We start from the raw sequence: 26,881 nt of genomic DNA, 5'->3' as shown, positions 1-26,881 counted from the left end.
CAGACCTCCCCTCAGCTAGTCCAGCAGGTGCCAGGTGCTCCTTTTCCATCATGGAGAGGCAGGGTACCTCCACATTGCTCTACAGGGCAGAGCATACAGGGCAAATGTGCAGTTGCCTGTACTTAAATGTAGTCACGAAACAGAGGCTTAAACCAAGCAGTGTTGGATCTCTAAGAATTAAAATCACATAAAAAATGAGTTAAAAATCAGTAGATCTAGTGTCTTGTGTTTGTCAAGGAATCCCATTTCCAGTAACTCTTACCCAAATATTCCTAATATTTTGCACTTACAGACCAAAACTGATCCTACTTAGCTCTGAGAGCTGATAAAACAGTGTAAAGCAATATGTTTGGATGAAACGTTGAGTTTGATTTGACTGAGATGAGACGTAAGAATAAAAACTGGTATTTGGCTTTCCCATGTTCTCTGACAGAAAACTCAGGAAAGGGTCTGTTGGCAAGACACGTGATTATTTTCACTCTATATTTCTGTATAGATACTTCATAGGGAAATTTCACAGATAAATGCTTTTGATTTGATTTCCCTTAAATAGTGGTTAAAATAGAGCAGAGTAGTCTTCAGAGAAAAAAGGTGACCTAGCAAACCTAATGACAGTAGAAGAGAGAAAAACAAAAGCATGCACTTAACGAAAAGGCTTATGAAGAAGTAGATAGCATTAAAATGTAGCTGTATCAGTCGGTCATAACTCTTTTCTGTGACATGACACTATGTTACACTGATCATACAGATGTTGACACAGGCTTTTGATGGCAAAATGTAAAATTTATGACAATTTTGCTTATATCTGTTACTGTGTACGTTTGAAGAAAAGATAAATCACAAAGTTGTTGACTATAGCAGAAAGCCAGGATCATTTTTGAAGCAAAGATGATTAAATAACAGAATGTTAGTATTTTATATTTTAACTGTTTTTTGCAACATACTGATTTTATATGGGGTTCAGAAAATTACAGTGTTCAGTGTTTGTCAGCCATTTGCAATGCTCAATTTTTATGTCAGTTTTATAAGCTCTGCACTGAAGTAAGAGCAGGGATATATATATACCTGTTACTGTCAGTGCAAGGGTAAATTTGTCATAATGTTTGTTAAAACTGAATTCTCCTGCTCTGCTGATGAGCAGGAGTCTGCAGACTGATTGTACTGACTGGTTGGAGGATCAGATTTGTTTAGGTGACATGTCTGCTGGAGAGATAATGTGAAGTCTGGTTTGGGTACAGCCTCCTGAAGGTCATTTTCTTATTCCATGAAAAAAAAGATGATGCTTTTGCAATTCACCAAAGTTCAGAGGGGGTGGTAGGCTTTGCTTGGTTATATGGTCTGTGATGGATATTTAGTAACCTCCAGAATAAAAGACAGAATTGAGAGCTTATCAGAAAAAAAAGCAGAAAACCCACCATAATGCTCATCTTTTTCTAGATACCACATGATTTTGATATTATAGACACTGGTTTATGTTGAATGAATAACACAAGACCTCATGGAAGGACCCCTTTACCTATCAAGGTGAACGTGAATTTGAAGCGGAAGTACAGCTGGTGATCAAGATAAGGGAGAAGGAGGACCTCCCTCTACCTTAAGGAATAGAAAAAGATTGCAGGAAGATCATAGCCTCAGTGTTATACTTTATTGCTTATTTTATTTCCTTGTTCCAATTAGCTCATTGTTGCCAATTATCAGAGAAACAATCTGACTTATAGTGGAAGAAAACTGATAGAGCTAATGACTATGATATCTACATTTCCTATTATAACACGGATGGAAATAGATTTGGTCCAATAAAAGGTGTACTAATGTAAATAGCAAACATAAGTTAATATCTTACATATTGAACTCTGTTTATCTCAGCCCATATGAAATCAGAAGCCAAAAATCTCCTTTTACATTGTGAAATGCTTTTACATTGTGTCGATTTTTCCCCATATTTAACTAAGAAGACAAACAGAAATTTGGAAATGTACTATGGAAGTGTGCATATTAGCAGGGTGCTTCTATGACTACGAGCAATGTTTACTCCACAGTTCTTCTGCATAAGAGGTCAGAATGATGATATTATATAGTTCATGGACTGTATAAACTTACCTCTCTAGGTTGTAGCTTTTCTTCAAAAGGATGTCTGGTACCAGCAACTTGAAAGAAACATGTATTTGTCTCATGTTTTCCACAACCAGCTCTTGGGATTATGGAATCAACATGTCACAGCAGCATTGGGTTCAGATCAGGAAGAAGCACATTTATGCTCAAGCCATTCTAAAGTAAATTTATTGACTCAGTTTGTCACAGTCAACATCACGATAACTTCCCCCCCCCCCTTTTTTTCTTCTCCCATGATGTGCGTACTGTGCACCCTACAGCATTATTTAGTTTTTTTTGTTCTTTCTCTGAGCTTCTTTCCCCTCCTTTTTTCCTTTTTTATCTTGCATAACTGAGTCCTTACTGTGCTTTAGTTCTTTTTGCATTCAGAATCAGTTAGCCATGGCACAAAACACTGAAGACTAAGAGCAGAGATAGATGATTATGGTAGGACAATATCCTGCTTTGGACAGGCTTCAGAACAAACTCTGATATTTAATGAATCAATATATAGTTACCATGGCAACTTTCAGTAATCACGTTTGACCTTGCAGCGATGGAATCCTTCCTGTAAGAAACAGGCAAACGAGTATTCCATGAACCTTCATACCCTTAATTGAAAACGGAACACAGTCCTAAACACAAAGCCCTGAACAGCCTGGCAGCATCTGCGGTGTGATTAGTGTAAGGAAAAATAATGCTCCAAGTTGTAGCTGTGTGTTTGGAATATTTCTTTGAGGTTGTAAGTATGGAGAAAAAATTGAAATTTTAAGTCATACGGGATCAGATTCCACCTGTATAGAATGAGTTGCAAAATAAAATCCACGCCAAACCTCAACAAAACAACAACAACAACAGCAACAACAAAACAGAAGACATTGCCTTTCTGTCTCTCTGTGAGTTCACTGTGTTTTATTTTCATGTCTTGAATCATGGCTTTTGGAGGAGGGATTAGCAATCATAATGAATATGCATCACGGCAAATCTTGGGGTATATGATATCTTGTATTGGCAAGAAGCTCAGCTGTTGTCAATTATTTTATTCCTTGCTTGCAATAGTTTAGAACACACTGTAAAATATGCTAGAAACAAACCATAATGAACCAGAGCTTGCAGAGTAACAGTGCTACCTCCATTGATGCTCAGAGGCCAATCATTGCTTCCACTGATGCTTTGAGGCTAAGGGGCTCATAAAAGTGTAAGCTGCTTGAACGGCTTGACTCTTTCCTTGTTATGCAAGCATATGGTGTTCCTTCTTGTTTTAATAATGCCTCTCTTGAAATACAGCTTATATTTTCTAATTATTAATTTTTACAAGCTTTCTTTTTCTGAATTACTGACTGACACATGGATATTATGGCTGCATTCTTTTGTAATTGTGCTCTTTGAACATAAAAAATAAAAATAAAAAAAATGAAAGCTTGTATTACACCTAGCAACACTTTAAAACATAATCAAATAAAAAATTTTAATATGTAGTTCTTGTTCTCTGATGAGATTTATGTTCAGCAGCTTTGTGATCATTCCCTGGTGAGTCTTAGGATGGGACTATATCTGACCTCAACATCAAGCAGTTTAAATTGTTTGGTCTTTTTATTCTCTCCAATTTTAGTCTTGTTTTGCTATGAAAGGATTTACCAATACAGAAAACCGGGACAGACAGCTGGAATCACTACCTCTCAGCTGAGTAGAAAATTCATGCTATGAATCTGCCAGTTTGCTGGGTGAGAATTGGGTACATGCCACAGCAGAAGTGAGGATGGATTTTCAAATGACAGCAGCTAGGAGGTAATGGAACTTGTGTAAGTTAATACATGGTGAATCTTTCTCTAGAAAAGCTTTTTCTGGATTTACCTTTCAATTGGCTTTAATCTAGTAAGTTCTGTATTTTCTGGTTTTGGAAAACTTTCCCCTTTAATGTGATTGCTCTTCAGGCTAAGAAAACTATACATTTCAGGGAAAATATCTGATTTCTAATGAAACTTAAGTTTCTAAGTTATTTAGGTACTTTTGCAAGTTTTATTTGTAATGTTTGTTCCATTAAGAGTAGGGTGCTGAGTGCTATGTATTAAGTAGGCCCAATGCAGTAAGATCTATAGACTCCTTTGTCATCTGCATCTTCTTTCTGAAAAACTTCATTTGAAAATTTTGTAGATGTAAGAAAAATCTCCATGATCTCTTTCACTCCTCTTGTGCACACTCATTCTATCAATTTTTCTACTGGTTTCACATCAGTTGCATTTCTTCAGAGTCACTTCATGTTTAGGTAATGGCATAGTCTTAATACTAGCCCATGTGTTATTTATTTTGTGCAAGAAAGCAAAAAATAGTGATGACTGGTACAGTGAAAAGCTTTTCCTCTAACAAATAATATAAATCATACCAGAGAAACCATTTGTGAAAATTACATTTTATTGTAGAAGCAAAATCTGACTATTAGATGCAAGGGTTTTAGATCTGCTTTAGTAAAGTACAAAATTGAATTTTGTGCTTCTTTTGTTTTTTAATGCAGGCAGTTCAGTTTAGGTTTGACACTTTTCCCCAGTTTTTGAGCATTAAATAGTGCCCTGATACTGGTTTATATTATATTGCAGTGTTTCATTTTCAAGCCTTCACCTTTTTTTGATTAAAATAATGTACTTGATATGGCTGAAGTTACAGTATTTGACCTTCCAAGTGACTATGCTCTTTCCAAAAATCAGTCCAGCTGGCAAGAAGAACATGGCTTCAAATCAAGACCCATGTTTTATGTCAGCCTGTTTAGTTCTGTGAGGATCTAGCAAAGCTGGGCCAGGATGAGGCCAAGCTCGTAAGCTTCTGTTGATATGGAGGCTCCAAACATTAGTGCATCACTGATAACAAACAGGATTGAGGTGCCCAGGGCCAGGAAGGCTACAAAAAATATCGGAGGAAATCAGGAGAATATAGCAAACATTATCCTTTTTCAGTAATCTTAACACACTCTAACGGAGGAAAAAAAGATGCACAGAAGGCAGCATGAGCTTGCATTGTTCTATAAAAATCTCTAACAAGATCTTGCATCTTCTTTTAGTTCATATAAGCACAAAAACCTGCTCTTATCGAAGTGCTGGGAGGCCTTCATCATACTTCCTTTGCTCCACCCAGCAAGGCTTGCTGCAAAGAAACTGATGTGCAGAACCGTTCACCAAGAGCTGCTGTCGGTGTTCTCAGACAGAAACTTGCTCTTCCTTTCTCCTGTGCTACATCTGGAAGAAAACAGTATGTAAGAAAGGTATACATTCCAGTATAGTAGGCAATCTTTTGTAGGAATGAGGGTCTGTCTTTGCCACAATCATATCTCACAGCTCATGGGCCAAGCCTGGGAATCTTGGTAGCCAGTGGGAATTAGTGATAGGAAGAAAATCCAGGACATAATGGTTGGACTCTGATCTTAAAGGTGTTTTCCACCCTTGCCAACACTGGAAAATATCCAGAGAAAAGAGGTGAAAGATGCTAATTTTAGCTCATTTTAAAGGCAGTGGACATAGAGCATTGTTATTTTCAGAGCACCTCAAAATTCTCTCCTGCCTGCACTGATTTTTTGCTGCTTCGGATGTTTACAATCACATGCAGTGTTAAATTGAACTGATTATGTCAGGGAGAAGTTAGGGGAAAGTGGTAAACTGAAGACCTTTACTGTCAATCTGTTCAGTTTTTATATACCCTGTTGCAGAAAATCTTCTCAATATTACCTTCGCCAGAAATATGATTTATGGGAGTGTAAGATTATGGTTTCTTGAGGTCAGAGTTGTGCAAGTTCTGACAAAGTAATCTCTTTCGTGACCACAGGAAAGTCTGTTATCCTTTCAGCAAGGTGTCTGACTTGATTATTGGTTAACTATTTTGTGACAGGAATCTCTTCTATGGCAATCCAGTCTGATGCAGACAAACAAGTAAAACTACGGATCATATGTACATATATGTATGCATATACAACTTACTGTCTTGAAAAGAGGCAAACTCTTGAAAGAATAAATGCATCCTAGTGTTTCTTTGAAGCACACACTTCATGGAGAACACAACTCACTGTTTCAGCTAATATTTCACTATTGTGGAACGTAACAATGTCTTATCAATAGTGGTTATGAGAGTTTACATTACATTAGCATTCAGAACTGCATAGGCTGTGATGGCAATTACCTAAAGAAAGAAGGGAGAAATATTAGGTAGGTGTATCAGGTTAAAAGTGAATGCTATGAGGCCTATTTTAAAAGAATAAATCCTGTCTTGGGAAAAATAGCATGAGAACATACTGTATTAGAAGAAAATGCAAGAAGTTCCATTAGACAACTCATGCCCAGTGTTACATAGAGCCAAAAAAGAACCAGAAAGATTCCCTGTAGGTTTCTAATTTATTCTTACTGTATTCAGCAGCTACTTGTAATTATTTTTATTAAACATAGAAAATCCAGACCTGTGTGCTTAACAGAGGAGGATGGGCAAAAAAAGTGAAATCTAAAGTGCTGTTTCTTTCAGGTTCCTTTCAAGCTTCTGAAAGGAACAAGCCTCTGAAAGGAACAAGCCTCTGAAAGGAACAAGATCCTATGTGCAGAGAAGGCAGAGGAAGCCATTTGCAGAGCATGGCAAGGTTGCTACTTCTTAGGTAACATCAATGCTATGAATTCTTGAGTGCCATCTACTGGCATTCTATTAACTATTTATATACACAAATAGAAAGTGCTCCTGTAACCTCTGGTGCTAACCAGAGATGAAGTATTAGAGTAGTAACCTTTGTGCTCCCAGGTATGTCCCAGTATAATGGTTTCTGTGTTTCAAAATCTGGTGCAAGGAACTGAATCTCAAAATGTGTTATTTCAATGTACAATGATATAAAACCCCCACACCAATTTCAAATGTAAGCCAGGAAATTAAGTATTTTAAACTTATTCTTAAATGCAAGCTTGCATTTCCTATTTATTCCCTGTTATTAGGAAATAAAATGTACTTGCTACCTATGTATCTGACTCCTATCAGTGGAAGAAAGAAATTTTCTTTCTGCCAAAGCTGAATATTTTTGTTTTTCAAATGAAATGCCAAATTCATTTTGGTTAGATGTGCGCTATTTTAGTTTATTCTTGTTTCTGAGTTATTAAATAGTTTTGGGTTGTTTTTTTTTTTTTTTAATTGAGATAATTTTTACACCAAGCAGTCATTTTAAAATGAGAAAATAGTATAGTACCAAAGAATATTTAATTTCATATTTTTGTCATTTTCAAAATTAAACATTTAAATTTTATTCAATTGATATGAACAACCCCAAAATGTTTGAAAATACAAACTTTTTATTTCCCTTGGTAGATCAGAGACATGTGACATTCATCTGAGCATTTTGGCCCAGCTGTAGGTCCCTTACTCCATTTAGGTTTGTCTCAAGGAAAAAAAAAAAAATAAGTGATTTAGCTTCATTTATGTTTTTAAAACAAAAATTGTGCATTCTTCTCCAAACTGAACAGATACATTTCATTTGATCTGATAAGAGCTTGAATCTTCGCTGCCACATTAATTCTAGCATGATTAATCTCACAGGTGATAAATACGGTAACTGGGAAAATTTTTCAGCTCCAAAAATCCAGTTTTTCAGCTCTGTGCTCCCAGCTTACCACCACTGCTGAGGAGATGAAGCTATGTTTTAGTACAAGGCTACACCTGTCAGAGTAATGTTCATTTTATTTGCAAAGTAGTTTCAGACAAATACTCCAAGCCAAAATTTAATCACCTCCATTGCATTATGCCACTAGATTTGTCACTTCAGAGGCCAGCGATGAAGTCTGGAAGTGTGAGGTTAGTAATAGAGTGCAAAGCATTTTTATAATAGTCTCTGGTCCTAGGCTGTAGTGAAAATGGGTATGCTGAACTGAAGCTGAAATGAACACCACCATTTCTAAACTGAGTGGGCTGGTGAGAGAAGGGAACAGAAAGTTACAATATATAGAATATTACAACCTTTTTTCCCTCTGTTTTCCTGCTGCCACTGTTGGACAATGAGTCTGCAGGATATATAAAGCCTTTAAATTCATAGGGGAAAAAAAGATCTCATTGTCATGGGGCCACAGGAGAGAATGAAATACACTAAAAACTTATTCTCTATTGCCTTACTGGTGCGATAGTGACTGACACCTTAAAAATAAATGAAAAAAAGGTATAATATGATAAGCTTTTGAAATGAAAGTCACCCACAATACAAGCAATAGGAAGCCTCCACTTGTTGCCCTTCTAGTAAGTCTTTTTTGGCAAGTTTGTAGCTGGTAACTGAAAGAGGTGATTAAACCAGCAGAAGCTACACACTATTTTTCTCAAGGCTTTTTGCCTCAAAGCCTCTCTGCTTTCCAGCCACCCTACAGGGCTTGCAGCTTCACATGTCAGACAAGTCCTGAAAACTATCTTCCATCCCTTTTTACGAAGGAAATGGTTTTCCATATCTGCTGCTTATTCCCAAGCCCTGGCAAATCGAGGGAAAACTCTCTGCATCCTTCTAAATCCCAGTGGTCTGCCCAACATATTGTTTTCTTGGATTATTTGAAGTCTAAAGATATAATTTCATTTGTCATTGTTTAATTTTATGATGATTCCTCCTAAGAATCTTTTCTGATTCCATTCCATAAAGTTTCCCACTCTTAGAAATTGTATAAAACAAGCACTGAATAATCTGTCTTAGAACATTTATTTGAGATTAAAATAACATTTTAGTTACTCCTAATCTGCTCTGCATCTGAAAAGTTCTGTCCTTGGGCAGTTCTGTTCTCCTGATAATTTGTTACTTGTGCTTTCCTGTACAAATTTTGATATTCATGTGTTTTACAGCTATCCCCATGATGCTTATTTCGGTTTCTCTTCTTATAACCTGTCATGCATTCAGTTTTCCTGCTGTTAAATTTTGTTGTCTGGCAGTCTCACACTGAAAAAAGTTAAGCCACTTTGCATGAGCAGCATTTTTCTGCAAAAGCGTTAAATATATATCCATGTTCTGTGAGTATTTAATTTTTTTTGTCTTTCTAAGCATTGCAATCCTGGTTTTATAATAAGTTGCATTTTTCTGACTGAGGAGGATCTGTTCTGCAGCCATACACCTTGAGGGAAGCAGACATCTACTGCATGACACTCTTCAAAGGCAGTTATGTTACCCTTTTAACACAGCAGATGACAGTTTGTATGATTCAGGTAGCTCTTCCATCACAGTTGTTGTCCTGTCCTTTAAACTGCTCAGTTGTGGGTCCTATGACCTTAGGAGATAGCTTTGCTGTTAGTATAAATGGGAAGACCAAGCACTGTGTCCCCACTTGAGAATCACCACTTGATGTCCCGCATCCCTGCTCACTGGCATGTTGATTGCATAGCAATTAATTTTATAAAACGATTAAGACAGTAACCACTGCAATTCAGCACTTTTACTGTTTTAACATACTAATTTGGGAAGAAAATCCAATATGCCATGTGATACATTGGGTTATCCTCCTGATCAAATACATGGTGAGGCTTGTCATCTCTCTTTTTCTGTATTCAGCTTCATAAGCACTCATTTAAGCCTCTACAGTGGTAGTCATGCAGTAATCTATAGTGTTTCTAGCCAAGGTCCAAACAATTCCCTTCCTATCAAGTGAAACTGGTCTTATCAGTATCACAATTATCATTAAGAAATCAATTCTAGGAGAGAGTATCATTCCTTCTGCAGCTGAGAAGTAAGCTATACTTCTCCATAATAGTGCTAGTACTCCACCACTAAAAAGCCTTCAGGTCCCCATGATTTCTTTGGACGTAAAGACTCAGTTTAATCAGGCGTATTCTTAATTTGCTTCTCATGACCCACAGGGATATCAGCAAATAGCAAAAGCTTCTGAAATTTTCTGAAAAGCCCAGATAGGTCACAAACATAAGACAACAATGTTCATTCTGGAAGTTTTTGTTAATTTCTTGAGTTCTATTTTTTCTGTTAAGCGTTTAGTTAAAACAAAGAGGTTTGGGGGCAGATATATTTCAGTCTGTTTACTATGCTTAGAAAGTGGATTAATTTCTTCCCACTGAAATTACAACTTCAGGACAATCAATCTTTCTACATCTTGGAACATTAGACATCGCTGTTCATTTTCAGCTCCCTTTCTATGTGTGACTCAAATGTTTTCTTGAAATGCAGCTGGTTTCCTGTGGCTCTTAGCATGCCATAAGGCATCGCCAGATTGCAGAGGATTCTACAGGGTGGTCATCTCAAGGCAACCTTCCAGATGAAGAGAGACAATGATCTGGAGAGGTGGCTGATGTCTTATTGCTTAGCTAAATATTCACCTGCCCTCAGTAGTTGATAAGATACAACTGATTGTGGGAGTTGCAAGAGTAAAGCAAATTATTTACCTGTAAAACCAATAAACAACCTATCAGAGAAATCTTTCACTCTCCCAATTACAGAATCTAGAAACTTTGTTTCACTTAAATAGGACACTGTTATCAGGAAAAGCAGTGAGAAGTGCCAGTGGCATCAAAGTATATGACTGTACTTAAACATGAAATATATACATTTCTGTCCTGTGCCATTTCTCCTCAACAAACAGTAGAACTGGAATATCAAATATTCATAATCTTTAGAGAATAAAGTGCAGACAATCCATAGAGTATAAAAACTGCAACAAGAAAAAAAATGTTAATAATTTTAAATAATGGATAGATTCAAATAAAGCATAATCTGCTCATAGACATTCTGCAAGAATAATATGACTAAATTATACACGTTAATTATTCCTTATAAATTACATGTCTGCTATTATATTTCTATGAAGAAGTATTACAGTATGGTCTATGATCAACCTAAGCAGTCAGCAATATTTTAGATGTTATAGGGTATCCTGCCTCCAGTTTCTGGTTTAGAAGCACACTGGTCTACAGGTCCCTTGTTGGTGTCATATGCACCAGCCCCACATGGATGTCTCAGGCAACCTGGAGCACGTCAAGGGATGTTGCGTTTGTTAGACCTCTGAAAAAAAAAGTCAGTTATGCCATTTGGTCTCCAGTCATCTACACTGCAGTCCATGAATATTCCTAAATCTTGTCCCACAGCTGCCATGCAGATGTCCCAGAGAGCTGTATGGTGTCACAGGTGCTCCAAGACACCTTGATGAAGCATCCCAGGCCCTCACCAGCTCCATGGAGAACAAGGGAAAATTCAGCTGATTAGCCAGGCTTTTAGAACACAAACATTGCTCTGAGCTCCAGACAGACTGTTTCTTTTGTTTTACATTGGCTGTAGATTTTCCTAGTGTCTCCAAGTTATAAGCAAAGATAGTAACAATGGGCAAAAGTATGCTGTGAACTTCGAACGTCCTTCTAAGTTATCCATACCTTTAAATCTGAGAATGTGATATTTTATGTTATTTCAATTTGAATATTATGATACCTATTTAACCTTAGTCCTGCCCTTAGTCCTGCCAACCTGATGTAATTTTTTTTTTTTAATTACAGCCTCAAAAATCCATTTCAAAGGTGTTATTTTTAAAAAGACAAAGTCACAAAACAGTTATTAGAAGTGATAGGAAGTCTGGCATAGAGGGACAGCAGTTACCATTTAAAATCCATACTTGTGTTCTATCAAAGTATACCTGAATATGACAGCTGATGAACTATTCTTTTCACATTGCAAATGTTGTCACTACTGTTCATGTTCAGTGTAAAGACTGTCCTTTCTGCTTGATGGCGTTCAAGATGGCCATGGCTCAGTGGTGCTCTGCAATTTCTATTTCCAAGCTGGTAGCCAATTAGGTCACAGCAGGGGTATGACTGTAGCTGTTATTTCACAATTGATTGTCTTGTGTTACTCTTTGATTACCCAGAATAATGCCTGTCTGATCATAGAACACACCATTTGTTTGTAACGTTGCTACAATTACCATATTCAAAGTTAGAAACTGTATGTATTATGGTAGAGCAAGGAGCTGAAATTACCAGTTTGGAAAAGCCGGACGCTAGATGATTTACTGCAGTAGCAAGCCATGAATATGAACAGTACAGTTTCTAACAGGTAGTTGATCTTGAATTCATACAGAATGTTAGTTTCAATTTTTGTCAGGATTCTTTTATTTTTGTTTTCCAGCACTCAGAAGGTACCACTGCTATTTATGCTCTGAAAACTTGGCTTCTTGAATGCTTCTAGAAATTGAGAGATGCTTGTTAAATATTGTGTTTATGGAGAACTTTAAAACATGGACAGATTCACAAATACCTAAAGTTTAAGAATCTATCAGGAATTGACTGTTCACAAGCTTCACAAAACTTACAGTTCAGTATATCGGCTTATACATCTGAGTTGATGTATATGTGGCTAAATACCCAGAGGTGCTTCAAAAAAGGAAGTAATATTTTTCATTCTTTTTATCAAAGACAGCAGCTCTAAGATAGGAACATTATCTGAACTGCTGTTGGGAGTGACACTGGAAGGATGTCAATTTGTTAGGAGGACTTTAAAATGTTTTTTAACCATGAAGATAGTCTGATTGCTGCTATAGTTGCCTACTCAACCAGAAAGAATTACTCCTGGCACAAAGTCCATGGTGAATAATAAATTAACCATATGCAAGACTATTTCCAAGTATTATACTGTTCATATCTGGTATAACACACCTTGTTAAATTTCCATTAATACAACTGCAGTAGAGTTTGGGACACCCTCAGTAAGTTGAAATAATGCAGCAAGAAAATGAGCCCTTCTAGATTTGACTGATTGATTACCACATTACAATAAAATTGTCATTACCACCTAAGGGCAAAATCTTTTTTTCCTTTTTTTTTTTTTTTTAATAAAATGTTGAAAATTACTTTTTGAGTATTTGACCAACTCAGCTTGTTTTATAGATTAAGCTTTTTTTTTTTTTTTTATGTTGTTTTTATCCTAAAACTATTTCTATTTCTCAAGTCTCAAAGAATTATTCTGGACCTATGATAATGACTAAATATTTGAAATTAGTGTCACTTAATTTAGCTATTACAGCCTTATCACATAGTACCACAAAGATACTGTTTTAATATCTCCCTAAAACTATCATAATTTCTATCACATTATGTACTTCCCTGCTGTTCAAATAATGGACTCTTTTCTCCTTTCCCTTCCCCACCCAAAGAGTAGCTCCACTTGTTTTAGTGGAGTTTTACATTAGGGTTGTTTTTATTTGATCCTTGCTTACACTGCTGAAAAGAAATCTGGAGAGGAAATTGCCAATGCACCCGTATTGATATGTGAGCACAATTCAGTGGTCATTGTTCTGTTAGATTACCCAGTTGCCATTGAATACTTAATATGTGTGTGTCAGAAAATAACAGTTAAAATAGAACACAGCTGGCTGTGTAAAATGCTGGCATAAAAGCAACTGGGTGTAAACTAACCATGAATACATGTGTGGATGTTACAGGAAGTTTTCAAACACACAAACCAGCACAGAATTGCCACCCACCAGCCTATAAAATGGGATTTGCTTTAAAAGAGTGCTGGACTCTGAAGATTGTTTCAGACCTTTAATACTTTGAGACTGAATTCTTTCTTCTTCTCTATGAAAAGCTTAGAATGAGTACATACATACTTCAAAGATGTACTTAGTGAAATGGGCTGGAAAGTTTCACTGCCCTTGTGAAATGTGGAGAAAGTAACTACCTTCTACTTTCTGGAAGGGTTTGCCAAAACTCCTCTGCAGAAGCAGCAACCTGATTTTGGTAAGTTTTGTAGGTTTCACCACCATTCTTTTCAATTGTATGGACACCTGCCACTATTACCAAACATGTTACCATTTAACTTATAGCTATACTAAATAGCTAGAAAACTGGGAATGACTTCCTGGAAATGCAAAGTATAAGAGTTCAGATTAATGATTGGGGCACATAGCTCTGTGCACCCAATAGTTTCACTTCCAGAGTGCTAGTGAGGCACAGATAATGAACTATGTACCAAATGCTGGTAACATATATTTATCTGTTTTAGCACAAGATTAAATAAAGAAAAAATTTAGCCATTCCAACAAATGACATCCCTTGAGCTTTGTGCTGGGGTTAAATGAAAACAAGTCTCCTGATAGTTTCTCTTTACAAAGGAGGAAAACGTGTTTCTAGCAGTATCACAGCAGGATAGAATTAGCAATAGTAGTATCACATTAAAAGCAGTATTTTCAAGGCTTTTCAAATTTGTAGTTTTCTGGCATATATTTATATCTTAACAAATCAGACTAAAGGAGAGCTTGAGCAAGAACTGAACTTTTAAAAATGCACCAAATTTCATTTTGCTACAAGGATTTTCATTTGGTTATTCATTTTAGGTTTTTTTTTTTTTTTTTTTTTTTGCATGGGTCAGAAATCTGTGCAGCTAAATCCTAACTATAGCTTACCAAAACTTATCACAGTGCATCATCTCTTCAGATTTAAATATTTGCTTGTTCAAGTCGCTGTACTGAAATGTCTCTCCTAATGTAGTTCTAGGAATCAGTCAGACACTCAGCCCTCACTATCATGCAGACAGAGCTGTGCTTCCGGGTGACTGAAGCACAGTCAGTCACCAGCTGGATTCAAATGAATACAAGGCAAAAAAGAAAAGAAAAAATAAAACCCAAGTAATGACAGCAAGAGGACGCAATATCTGGAAAAAGCAATACTTCCAAACTTCACTTACCTAGCGCATAAAACTGCCAGCATGGTAGTCAGTGCATTTTTTAAACTTCAACCTGACTACCACTCTGCCCTCTACTTTGATTACAAATTCTTACAAATTAAGGATGTGTTTGCAAGATAAAAATACTGTCCTTTGACAAAATTTCTTTTCTGAGAAATATCTCAGGAATCCTAAGCTTAAGGGTCGATATACTAATTAGTGAGAATCCTGACCTGAGAACCTTGCACCACAAACACCTGGTTAGTGTGTCTGTGGAGCACGTAAGCTTTATAAAATCGTAGAATGCATAGGGTTGGAAAGGTGTGCACTGCTTCCTGGCTCTCAAATGTCAGGTTCAGGGCCCTGGCCAGAGTACCACGAAACTCCCTTCCAGACCATGAACACATTTTCTTTGCATGAAAGGACCATGTTCAGGTGTTGTTTTGAATTGAAGTTGGAATTCAACCATCACACACAGGACCTTTGCTGGCAAAATATATCTATACTCCACAGTGCAATTTGAACTTTAAGACACACAAGTCAAACAAGAGTTAGATTGCATTTTTAATATGCAGTGTTTTTAATTTGTAGTTATGAAGCCAGAAATAGGTCATACAAGTTGTAAATTGTAGATTACAGGGATTTCAGTAGGCTTGGGGAAGCCAAAGAGGCTTCTGATAGTGTAACTCTTCATCAAAGCAAGAAAACAGCTTTGAATCTGGACTGATTCAATGCAAAAGTGCAATAAGAAACTGGGGAGTATGACAAGACCCAAGGCTCAATGGAATAAGACATCAAACCTAAGATCAGTGTATAATGGATATTTTAAGAGGGATGAATGTGCATCTTTATCATAATCATAACATATGAACAAAGTAGCAGTGAAGAACAGTGACTGATGGTAGATGAAAGAACAGGTATCATCAGAAAATGGGAAAAAAACTACTGAAAACACCTTAAGAAGCAACAAAGTAAATCTGGCTTGAGCTAGGTATAACTTGACTTATATATGCCTAAAAGTAACAAACAGGCTTTCCTCATTAAAAAGGTGGTGAATCTAATGGCCTTCTCCAGGATCCAGTACATCCTCCAGAGTATTTAACACCTGTCTGCCTGGGTTAGGTGGACAGCTGGTCTTGCAGTGACCAAGGAAAACATAACTGTTTTCTAGTGGGTTTTTTGTGACCTTGAAAGCTTCCAGTATTCGACAACGTCTTGAAGCACATACCTGAAACTCCTAAAACTGTGACACCCCAGTGTCACAGCTTCCCCAAAGAATTCAGTAATAAACTGTTTACAATGAGCTACTTTTATAGTTTCCTGTGCTTACATTTATTTTTCACATGCTTTTGAGTGTTTAGAAACCTTAAAAAAAAAAAAAACACCCCAAAAAACAGCCTTGAAATAAATCTGTCACGATTGAATTCAGAAACCACAAAATAAATAAATAAATCCAACTGTACCCTTCTCAGTCTGGGAGTAGAACTATTTTCCTTAAAGGACTTCTCAATGCTTATATACTCCACGTGTGATGAGAATAACTCCTGTGAAGTTTTTTCTCTTTCAGTTTGCATTTATCATGAGGAGTCAGGCTGGATCTAAGTCAGAATCATTTATAGAATCAGTATAAATTCTTTTATTGCTTTCAGCTGAAATACAAGACATCATGTATGACTTTCTGTTCACGTGTTTTAGCAATATTTTGAAGAAAACTGTCCGTAAGGATTGGCTACGGACTTTTGTCATTGTTAGCATGAAAGAAAATAAAAAGTTATGGCACAATTATGTAAAATGAATAAAACTATAAAAACTTTATTGCCTGTAGTCTTAAGCATAAAATGATATGCAGACACTCAGTATGGTTCACTGTGTAACAGTGAGAATTTAAGGCATTCTGTAGATGTATTTCCATAAGTATTTCAGGTGCAATTGGTACATTTTCAAGCAAATTGCAAAACCTGTATTCCCGTTGGGAGAAAATTCAAATGATGTACCCCACAGGTGCCTAATTCACTCCAGATGGTAATTCAGTCCCTCTAAAATGAAGCTCCTGCAGCACGTTTTAAGTGGATACATGCAGTAACCGTATTTTTCACATTACAGGTCTGCTCTTATTGTCCTGAACTAATGCTTAATGTAGCTATAGCCAAAGCAGGTGTCATTCATTTTGGTAACCTAACAGGAAATTTTGGCCTTCACCAGCTGAAAAGAAAATTATTTTTGACATAAATTTTAGTTTTTTAATTTCGCAATTGTCATGCAACCTGAACCAGCATTGAAGTTGTGTCTGCTTTGAGTGGGTGGTTGGAGTGGATGACCTCTGGAAGTCCCTTTTGACATACATGTCTTTTGATTTTGTGCTACCTCTGAGCCAGTCTGGTCCTGTTTTCTAGCTGATTGTCCTAACATTTTGAAAGTGTCGGGTTTTTTTAATTGTGGAAGGTTAGAAAGTAATTCTTACTTTCTTTTTTAAAAATATATTAGATTATTATAGTGTGAAGTAGAAATATTTTTGTATAAATAGAACATGATACAGATTACAAAACTGTTCCATCCCCACATCTTCAAAATTTCTGTAATATATTCGGCACCTACAGCAATCACTGTGCTCCTTCTGAAAAAAAAAGTAATTCTTGAAGTATCTGAACCATTCTCTAATTATTTGGGATTTCTAAGCTAAATCTCAGCTTTTCTTCTTTGCATAATGAAATGGCTTAATAAAGTGATACTTTATTAAGTAAGTTGTACTCCAGCTAAAGCTGGAGACATTCCTGTTTATCTTTTCTGAGAACTGGCTAGTCTGTACACAAAAAGCTGTAAAACAGGAGTTCTAGCTTCTGACTTTTGCTTTGATACATGTTTGTCTTGGCTTTAAAGAATAGTGTAGTCTCTACTTGTAATGACTTTGTAGCATAGCATACATTTCTGGGGTTGTGAGACTATTTTTGTAAATCATTTAAATATTCTGCTTCAGATGTTTGTGAAATATTTTTGCCTTTTAAATTCAGGCAGCCTAGTGTATACCTGGCAAATTATTCTTTGTCAGAGCCCTAAAGAAGAGTTGCATCTCCCTTCGTCATCCCTGGCAGTGTTCAAGGCCAGGTTGGATAGGGCTTTGCGTAACCTGGTCTAGTGGAAGGTGTCCTTGCCCGTGGCAGGGGGGTTGGAAAAAGATGACCTTTATAGTCACTTCTAACCCAAACCATTTAATGATTCTGTGATTCCTTCACATTACTGAGGCGTTGAAATTTTGTATGGTTTTAAACACATCACTGGTCATATTTTTTACAGTTCCAGCAACTGGCCTTGTGAAATAGTCACGTGATACTTTCTGCCTGTGTTTCAATTTATTACTGTTTGGCAAAGGATATTGTGCTTGTGTAGTGCCAGTTTAAAGCGTGCCTGTATAATTATACTGTTACTTCTTTTTAGCCCCTGTTGTAAACTTTTGTGCAAAACCTGCCTCAGTAGATACTTTAAATAGCTGATGAGTAGATACATGTAGTTCCAGGAAAGCACTGGAAATAGGGCTGAGTATTGTTAACCACCATTCTGTTGAATGCAATAATTCTACTGTCTTTTTATATTACCATATATACCCAAATATATGCATTGTAATTTGCAGCAAATTTGAGAAGACATTTTTGGAAAATAAATGTTGATCCAGTAATGAAATATTCAGACTTCAACTGTGATTCCACCGCCAGTTTGTGGCAGACATACAATTGATGGGGTAAAGAGAATAACTGATGGAGTTATCCATCTTGCTTTCAGGTGCTTAGACAGGATATTTGCCAGGAATTCCTTGGCTCTATGACAAGCTGTCAATAATCTTCAATACCCTGCTAGCAGCATTTTTCCATCTCCAGCCAATGGATGTCCTCGGTAACTCTGTATTAATTCAAGATTAATCTTGGGAAAAGTCCTCGCTAAAAGAAGTCCAACCATATAATGCTTGTCAGGAAAGCAGGCAGGGGGGAAGCAGGGAGGAGCTGAGTAGCAGGGGCCAAAGTTGGGTAACAGCTGCTGGACGGAAGAAGCTTACTAATCAAGCCCTGAACTAAGAGCTGATGTTGGGATTGCTCAGATTTCAACGCTGGCTATAGAGAGAAAGTGTGTTGGCAGTACTGCTAGAAGCTTTCACCTGGAGAAAGGCTTTACAATGCTCACTGCACAAGGAAAACTGGGAGAAATCTTACAGCCTTACATGGAACATGTGCTTTTTCTTAACAGACAGACACCACTTCTTATCTAGAGCTAGGACATCTCTTCATGGCACTGAAAATTTACACAATGATTTACCCCTTATTCCTGTAAGATGCCTTTTATTTCACAGGCAGTTCTCTTTTCTATTAATTTCAACTTCTGTTGTCAGAAAAAATTACCCTTAATAGTTATTAAATACTAAACTGAGTGGAGTAAAACAGAAATAAAAACAAATAGGAAGAACCAGCATAGTTTGCTAGACCATCCTTCTTGCTTGATCAATAGCCTATGTATAAAGCTTTCCAACAGACAGAAAATTCTTTAATTTGGGAGATTAACAGTGCTGAAGAATTGTAATCAAACTCCACCTATGTGCAGAAGTCACATCTCCTTAAGCACTATTTATCACAATAAAAATTAAATATAAGCTTGGCTTACAACAGGCCCATAAATTGAACTGCCTATTAGATACTTTATGTCCCATTGGTTATGAACCTGTTCACAATCCTTCCTATAATTACTAAAATGCATCACTTTAAATTTTTGCTGAACTTGTGTGTTTAAGGTATTAATTGTTTGATGCACATGTAAGTAAGTTTAACTGCCTCTTAAATTGAGAGAATTCATAATAATTTTTTTCTATGTATTTCAAACAACATCAGAATGTCTTCTGCCTCCCTAACATCTGATACAAATAGGCATGGGTCAGTAATGTGGTTTAAACCCTGCCGGTAACTCAGCACCACACAGCCATTCGCTCATCACCCACTTTCCCCCCAATGGCTGGGATGGGAAAAAAATCAAAAGAATGTTAACCCCAAAGGCTGAGAAAAAAAACAGCTTAATAACTAAAGTTATATATATATTTATATAGTATATTTATATATTATATGAAGTTATTATAAAACTACAACTACTGCTAATGATAAGGGAAATAACAAGGGGAGAGAATAGAAAACTAAAAGGAAAAAAACCCCGACAACAAACAGCAGTGATGCACAATACAATTGCTCACCACTCGCCAACCAATACCCAGCCCGACCCTAGCAGTGATTGGGCCCTTCTGGGTAACTCCCCGAGTTTATACACTGGGTATGAAGTGCTGTGGCACGGAATACCCCTTTGGCTACTTTGGGCTAGGTATCCTGTCTCTGATTCCTCCTGGCTTCTTGTGCCACTCCTTACTGGCAGAGCATGAGAGACTAGAAAGTCCTTCACCAGGGTAAGAATTGTTTAGCAACAACTAAAACATCGATGTGTTATCAGCATTTTTCTCAGTCTAAAGACAAAACACAGCACTGCACCAGCTAGTAGGAACTAAAAACAAACAAAAAAAACACCCCCAAAAAAACCATTACAGCTGAAACCAGGACATGTGAAATACTGGAATTTTCAACAGTCATTTCTGCCAGTCTTACATATTTTGAGTGCTATTTCATGCCTCCATTAGACATTTCCACTGAAAATAACATGAGGGTAATAGGCTTTTAAAAACATTGGGCTGAAATGAAACATTCTGGTTAATATATTTGTACTGTCATTTTAGCTTGGGTTTGAGCTCCACTGAAACTGAACTCTCTAAATAATCATTATTCAGATTTTAATCCTGCAGCCACTCATCTGGCATGCCATGTAGCGAAGGCAAATACATGATGGGTGTTGCAGTCCTGCCTGCAGTCCTGTCCCTACAGGCACTGTGGATGTGAGCAGCTCAGGCCATGATGAATAGGAACCCGCACATCTAAGAAAAGCCATATAAATGAGAGTTGTCAGCGTGCCTTAGTGGATGACAGGGATCCCATACCTCCCATTACAACGATCTTTCTGCAGTGCTTGCTAAATTACCTGCTATTATCTGAAATATATATCAGAAAAACAAATTTCAGCCCACGGACATCCAGGAGCACTGCATTAATATGAACATTTACTGTGATGTTACTAGTTTACACAGGAAAGTACAACAGAACTTAAATTTGAGGAGAACGGTCCCTAGGTGTTAGTTTCTATTATGGAAACTAACCCATACTTTGTAATTATTTGCAACTAATCATGTGGACAGTGGCTTTCCAGCTTCCCAGAGAAGCTATGGAAAATACAGCCTAACCTGTAAAGCTAATTAACCCTCCCAGTTACATAGTTTCAAGCTCTTTTTATTGTGTGAATCCCACAGTCATCTAAACACCTTTATGCCACAAAGCCATTATGAGTTTGTCAGTGAGTTGCTGAAATTCAATGACATCTGGAAAACTGCAATGTTATCTACTGAGTGTTGCTCAGAGGCAGGAGCTTACAGTTCCTCACTGCTCATCTGATTTCGCTGCAAACATATTGCCTATCATTAGGCAAGCTATTTAAATGCCATGCCCTGGTTTGCCATGCAGCACTAATGGGAGCAATAAGTACCATGGAATCCTGTAATTAGAGCACCACACAGTCCTGCTGCTGGTCAGGCTGGTGAAAGCTTGCTGTACTACAGCTAGTAGCAAATACATATTCTTTAGCTGTGCTAAGGATTTTTCTGATCAAAGTGATTTTCTCCCTGCTAAATGAAATAAAATAACCCATCATTTTGAAGTCCTTGAAATAAATATGTTTCTTAGGATAGAATTTAATATTGAGACAGTTCAGTTATTTGTATTAGTTAATATCCAGAATGGTAAGGTTTCTCTGTGTCTGTAGTGCTGGGTGTTTTGAAGCTTAGCAAGTTAATACATTCTGCAAAGCACAATTGCATATAATTTTATATCCAGCAGCTTGCCTAAATTTTTTATGAAAATACCACAATTAGGAGTTGGTCCAGTGAACACGAATACTTCTAATTACTTGCATATTGTCATGTGATTTAAAACTGAATCTTCTGTTCAGTATTAAAGCATTTTTCAAGTTATAATGCAGCCTGTTTAGCTGTTTTAGCAGCTTTAATATGGTTTACAAAGGAAACAGAAATTATAAAGGTGTCATATACTGGATATTTGCAACCCAGTTGTAAATGTCAGGTAAGGCTCTAGTTAGGAGATATATTCCCCACACTCCTCCTCAACATTACTTTTTCAACCTTTTCTCTAGCAAGGTCAATGTCCTACAGAACCAAGACTGCTGCTACCACTCACAATCGCATCACCTTTACCCTTTTTTTCCATCCATCACATCAGGCATTTTGTCTTCTTGTACTTAGTTTATTAGATTTATAGGGCAGGGTCCATCTCTTGCATTTTGCATTCTCTAAATCCAGTGAAGGCTGGTATATTATTTATTTATATGTCACATTTGCCACTTAAACACTATTTAAATGTTACTTCTAACTATTTGTATGCCATAAATTTGTTAAGTAATGCCATTAATCAGAGCATAGTAATCTAGATTAAATCACAGTTAAGGAGAGGGTTGTTACATCCCAATGTTACAATTTCCTGTTCAAATACAAAAACCTCTTATGATTTGTGTGTGCAAGAAGGGAAAAATCCCCACCTGTCTTGCAACCAGACAGATTCAGTGCTGAGGCTAGGACGTTAAGGAACCACAGCATGCATAAGCACTGGGGGCAGTAAAAGGTGAAGGCAGACTGTTCTGTTCCCTTGCTCCTGCTGGGACGATGCGTTGTGATACCCGGGCAGTACCCAGGTGGGATGCAGAGCCCAGGCACAGCTGTCAGGAGCTGCTATGAGGCTGTCAGCACATTACGAGAAGCCAAGGGCTTTCAGCTGTCTGAGAAGTCCAGCTGTCCGTTTATACCTGTTTGTGACTCCTTAGATGGCACTATGCAATCCTCATCTGCGCTAGCACCTCTGCACAGACACCACATCAGTATCTCCAGCTCCATCATTCTGGTACCTCCCATAACCACCACCATGGAGAGAGTCCTGCTCACCATCTCTTTTACTAAGAGCTCAGCTTGAAAGAGGATTGCAGGATGAGGCTGTTTTAAAGCTGATACTGAGATGTCTTAAGTTAAATATGATCCATAGCTTCTGCTGGATGTTCCATCCCAGCTCACAGTCTGATCTCTAGCATCACCTCTTACTCCATTACCCCATCACAGCAGACAGACATGCCACAAAGATAAGTGCTCTGAAATCAGCATTCATGTGAAATTCATAGCAAAGACAAACAATCTCCTGGGCCAGATTTGTAACTGTATAGTCCTGCTGAATTAATGGCATCTGAGTCTCTGCATGCAAACCAATCTAATTTTAAAGAAATACAATTAATTATTCAAGCTAGTGTGCAATTATTATGTTAATACTTCAGCTTGCATGTTTTTATGAGTTTACACTGTCAATATTTCTCATATTCATGGTTTACGATTACATTTTTTGATTAATTGTGCGTAATAAGAGAAGGAAACTAACTTAAAAATAGCTGAAATGACTGTGTAGGGTTATGTGGACAATATTTTGAGATGCCTGAATTTTCACACAATAACATTATCTATATAAAATATAAACATTCCTTAATTTACCTTAATGTTTCAAATTAAAGATTTTAATACAGAGGACTTAAATTATCTGTCATCAAAAGACATCTACATAGATAAAAATGAATTTACAGAGATTTTGCACTGTACCAACTTTAACATGATGAAATCTTCAAAAACTCTCAACTCTGGTCAAGTTAAATTGTGGTTGCAATAAAAGAGAAGTTAAATTCACAACAGTACTACACAGCAATTGCACTCAGTAAGTCCTAAATGTGCTCTGCTAGGATATATCTTGTTCTTTCACATTTTATAAGGAGATTTATATGATCTTCAGGCTATAGCACACATTGTTTTATTGTATCAGTGAAAACAATGAGCAAACAGTGGCCAAACCTTTTTACATATTGTCTTATTAACAAACAGGTATGAATCAAAAAAGTTCTGGAGAACATTTCCAGGGAAGGATATTTGCTGTCTACTTGGTGTAGGCATGAAGATGGTTCCTGGCAAACATTTGGCCCAAGCCAGCGGTTTCCAGCAGTCTCAAGGAGAGCTCAGGAAATATAACCAGTTGCACCCAATAGGGAATTTGGCTATGGTCACCCTATTTTAGAGAATTCTACAATTTGCACATAGTTCTTTCCTTGACAGTTGGCCTCCAAGCCACTCAATGGCGTGATTACATACTAGCACAGATGGAGCCATATGGTTCATAACAAAACACATGGAAATAACAATCTCTTAAACAGAAATTTCAGAACAAGTTTCTATGCTGTCAGCTTGGATTCTATTGTAAAGGGGCTTGATGTTTGGTATTTTACTTAAAAACAATTTCTAGAAATAAGTGATATTAAAGTTATCTTCCTTTAGAAAAGCATCTCAACAGTTCTTTTTTATTTTTATTTTCACTTTTTATTTTAATTTTTGTCTTCATTTTTATTATATTGGAGGGGAAGTGGTAGAGTGCAGCTACAAAGTGTGACCTGAATTGATTCTAACATTGCTTTTTTGGAGAAAACCAGTACTATGCTGGAGCTGAAGAAGATCACTTAACACTAGCCATCCACTGCACTGCTAACCCAAAAGAGAAGTTTCCTGTCACAAAGATGAATTCATTCTTTAGATTACTTTTTTTACCAAGTATCTCCAGCCTAAAGCCACTGCAACCCCCCCTTCCCCCTTCCCCCCCCCCCCCCCCCCCCGAAAAGCTAGAGAGAAAGGGAGTGCAAAGAAAACCAAAGACCTGTCTAGCCTTTGAAAGAATCATAGAATCAGAGTTGGTTACAGTTAGAAAGGACCTTAAGGTCACCTTATTCCAACCCCTCTGCCATGGACAGGGACACCTCACACTACACCAGGTTGCTCAAGGCTCTGTCCAGCCTGACCTTAAACACTGCCAGTGATGGAGCATTTAGCAGCTCCTTGGGCAGCCTGTGCCAGCGCCTCACCACTCTCACAGTGAAGAATTTTGAGGTCTCCATGCAGCCTTCTCTTCTCCAGGTTGAACAGCTTCAATTTTCCCACCCTGCCTTCATATAGGGGGTGCTCCAGCCCCCTTATCACCCTCGTGGCACTCCTCTGGATTTGCTCCAATAGCTCTATGTTCTTACACTGGGGACACCAGAACTGTATGCTCCAGCATGCTCCAAGTGTGGTCTCAGAAAGGCAAAGTAGAGGGGGGTAGAATCTGCCATTGACTTTAAAAGTCAGTTCCTAATTTGTGATTTCTTCTGGGTTCTAAAAAGAAATCTCAGTTAAATTCAGTTCTTGACCTTAAGGGAAATGTGATTTTACAGCTGAAGTTGCTAACATGTTTTTATCAGCATACACTGAGGGTCAGTGGGTGTCAACTGACACCCACGACCTGAAAACTATTGCCAGAACTCTCCTATGAAGTATTGTTTAGTAAAAGCTCAAAGCTGAAAAGCAAGCTTGCAGTAAGAGGATGATGGTTTTTATGGTGATGTACAAATAAGCTTAAATTGATATATTTTGAATGCTGATGCTTTACAATATGAGAAATGTGTGGAAATAAGATTACTGTTTTAATCATATCTTTTATTGGCTTTTCCCAAAATTATACCAGCAATAAGGATGAATGTTGCAGAGAATCAATTTTAGCCCCATGTTTTATGCTGACCCTTCCTGACATCTGAGCTTTTGCAACATTGGAAGCTGACATTATTAGTTGCTCAGCTCTATCAAACTGGAAATTTCACCTTATTAAAATGCAGTTGCTATGGAAACACCATAGTTCTGTGATTTTTTGCTTGCAGGCGGTATAGAAAAAATCTTAGCACCAATATACAAGTCAATGCATGTCATTTTAAAATACCTCCTTGGTGCTCTGATGCTTTTAAAATGAAAAAATACCAATAGGAAATGTAAGCTGTAGCACTTTATCTTAATGTACTGGAAGAGTGAAAGACACTTCAACAATAATCTTGGGTATATGCCATAGAGAAATAATACCTAGACAGAGACTGCTTCTGAAATGGCTTTTTTAAAAAAATATTTTTTATTAAAGCTAACACTTCTGAAGGCCCAGTTCCCCTCTCTTTTTTATTCATACTTACTTATTTCACTTGAATATCTTTATTTTAATAGCTTTGTCCTTGGGGTTTGAAGGCCTCTTCTCGTTCTCGAGAACTTTGAAAAACTTACTTTTCAAATGTGTATTGTGCCATTATCCTTTATGACAAGGGAAATGGGCTTTCACAGTTCATAATGAAACACAAAAACTGAAAAGCCATATTCCTAGGATGTGCAAGGAACCCTGAATAGAGCAGGAAGCAAACTGTGCATGCAGCACTGCAGACCAATCTTCATTCATTTCACCGTTTTAGCATTATTTGTTTTATTGGCTTTTTCTTTCACATAGTTTTATTTTGTTATTCTACCTTCTGTCATTTAGGTCAGGAATATTTATTCATTTTGTAAGATTCCTTACATTAGGAAGATAAACCAAACGGAGACAGCCCACAGAACTGGGAAGATTCATCACCATCAGTACAAGAACTGGACTAAAGGCTGGATAGCTGAAGTTTTATCCACAGCTTTAGCACAGATATTCTGGATATGTTGTGACATTATGGAATATGTACTGTGTCAGAGCAAAGGTCTGATGTGGATATATAAGTATCTTATCCTGGGTCTGATCAATAGTAGATATCTGAGAACAAACAAAGGTTAATGTTACTTTTCTGATAGGACCTACAAGAAAACTGGAAAGAGACTTTTTTACAAGGGCATGAAAGAACAGGACAAGAGACAATGGCTTTAAACTGAGACATTTAAATTCTCAGTTTAAATGAGAATTTAATTTTCTTCCTATTTAGAAAGACATTCTGTATTCTGAGCGTGGTGAGACCCTTGCACAGGTTGCCCAGAGAAGCTGTGGATACTCCATCCTTGGCAGTGTTCAAGGCCAGGCTGGCTGGGTCTTTGAGCAGCCTCATCTAGTGGAAGGTGTCCCTACTCATGGCAGGGGGTTGGAACTAGATGATCATTAAGGTCCTTTCTAACCCAATCCATTTTAT

The 26,881-nt window shown here is 37.2% G+C and overlaps 1 long non-coding RNA gene across 1 annotated transcript in view; it reads right to left on the bottom strand.

Moving 5' to 3' along the window:
• Positions 1-4,485: 4,485 nt before the first annotated feature.
• The window catches only part of LOC136008763 (uncharacterized), a 109,700-nt gene continuing 87,304 nt past the window's right edge, over positions 4,486-26,881 (bottom strand). Inside the window, exon 2 of the long non-coding RNA XR_010610230.1 lies at positions 4,486-5,318. This is a non-coding gene — a long non-coding RNA (uncharacterized LOC136008763). The remainder of the gene's footprint in view (positions 5,319-26,881) is intronic.

The sequence above is a fragment of the Lathamus discolor genome, chromosome 2 (assembly GCF_037157495.1).
Source record: "Lathamus discolor isolate bLatDis1 chromosome 2, bLatDis1.hap1, whole genome shotgun sequence".
NCBI classification, from domain to species: Eukaryota; Metazoa; Chordata; class Aves; order Psittaciformes; family Psittacidae; genus Lathamus; species Lathamus discolor.
Note: the sequence above shows the minus strand (reverse complement) of the source record. Positions and strands in the feature narration are given on the sequence as shown.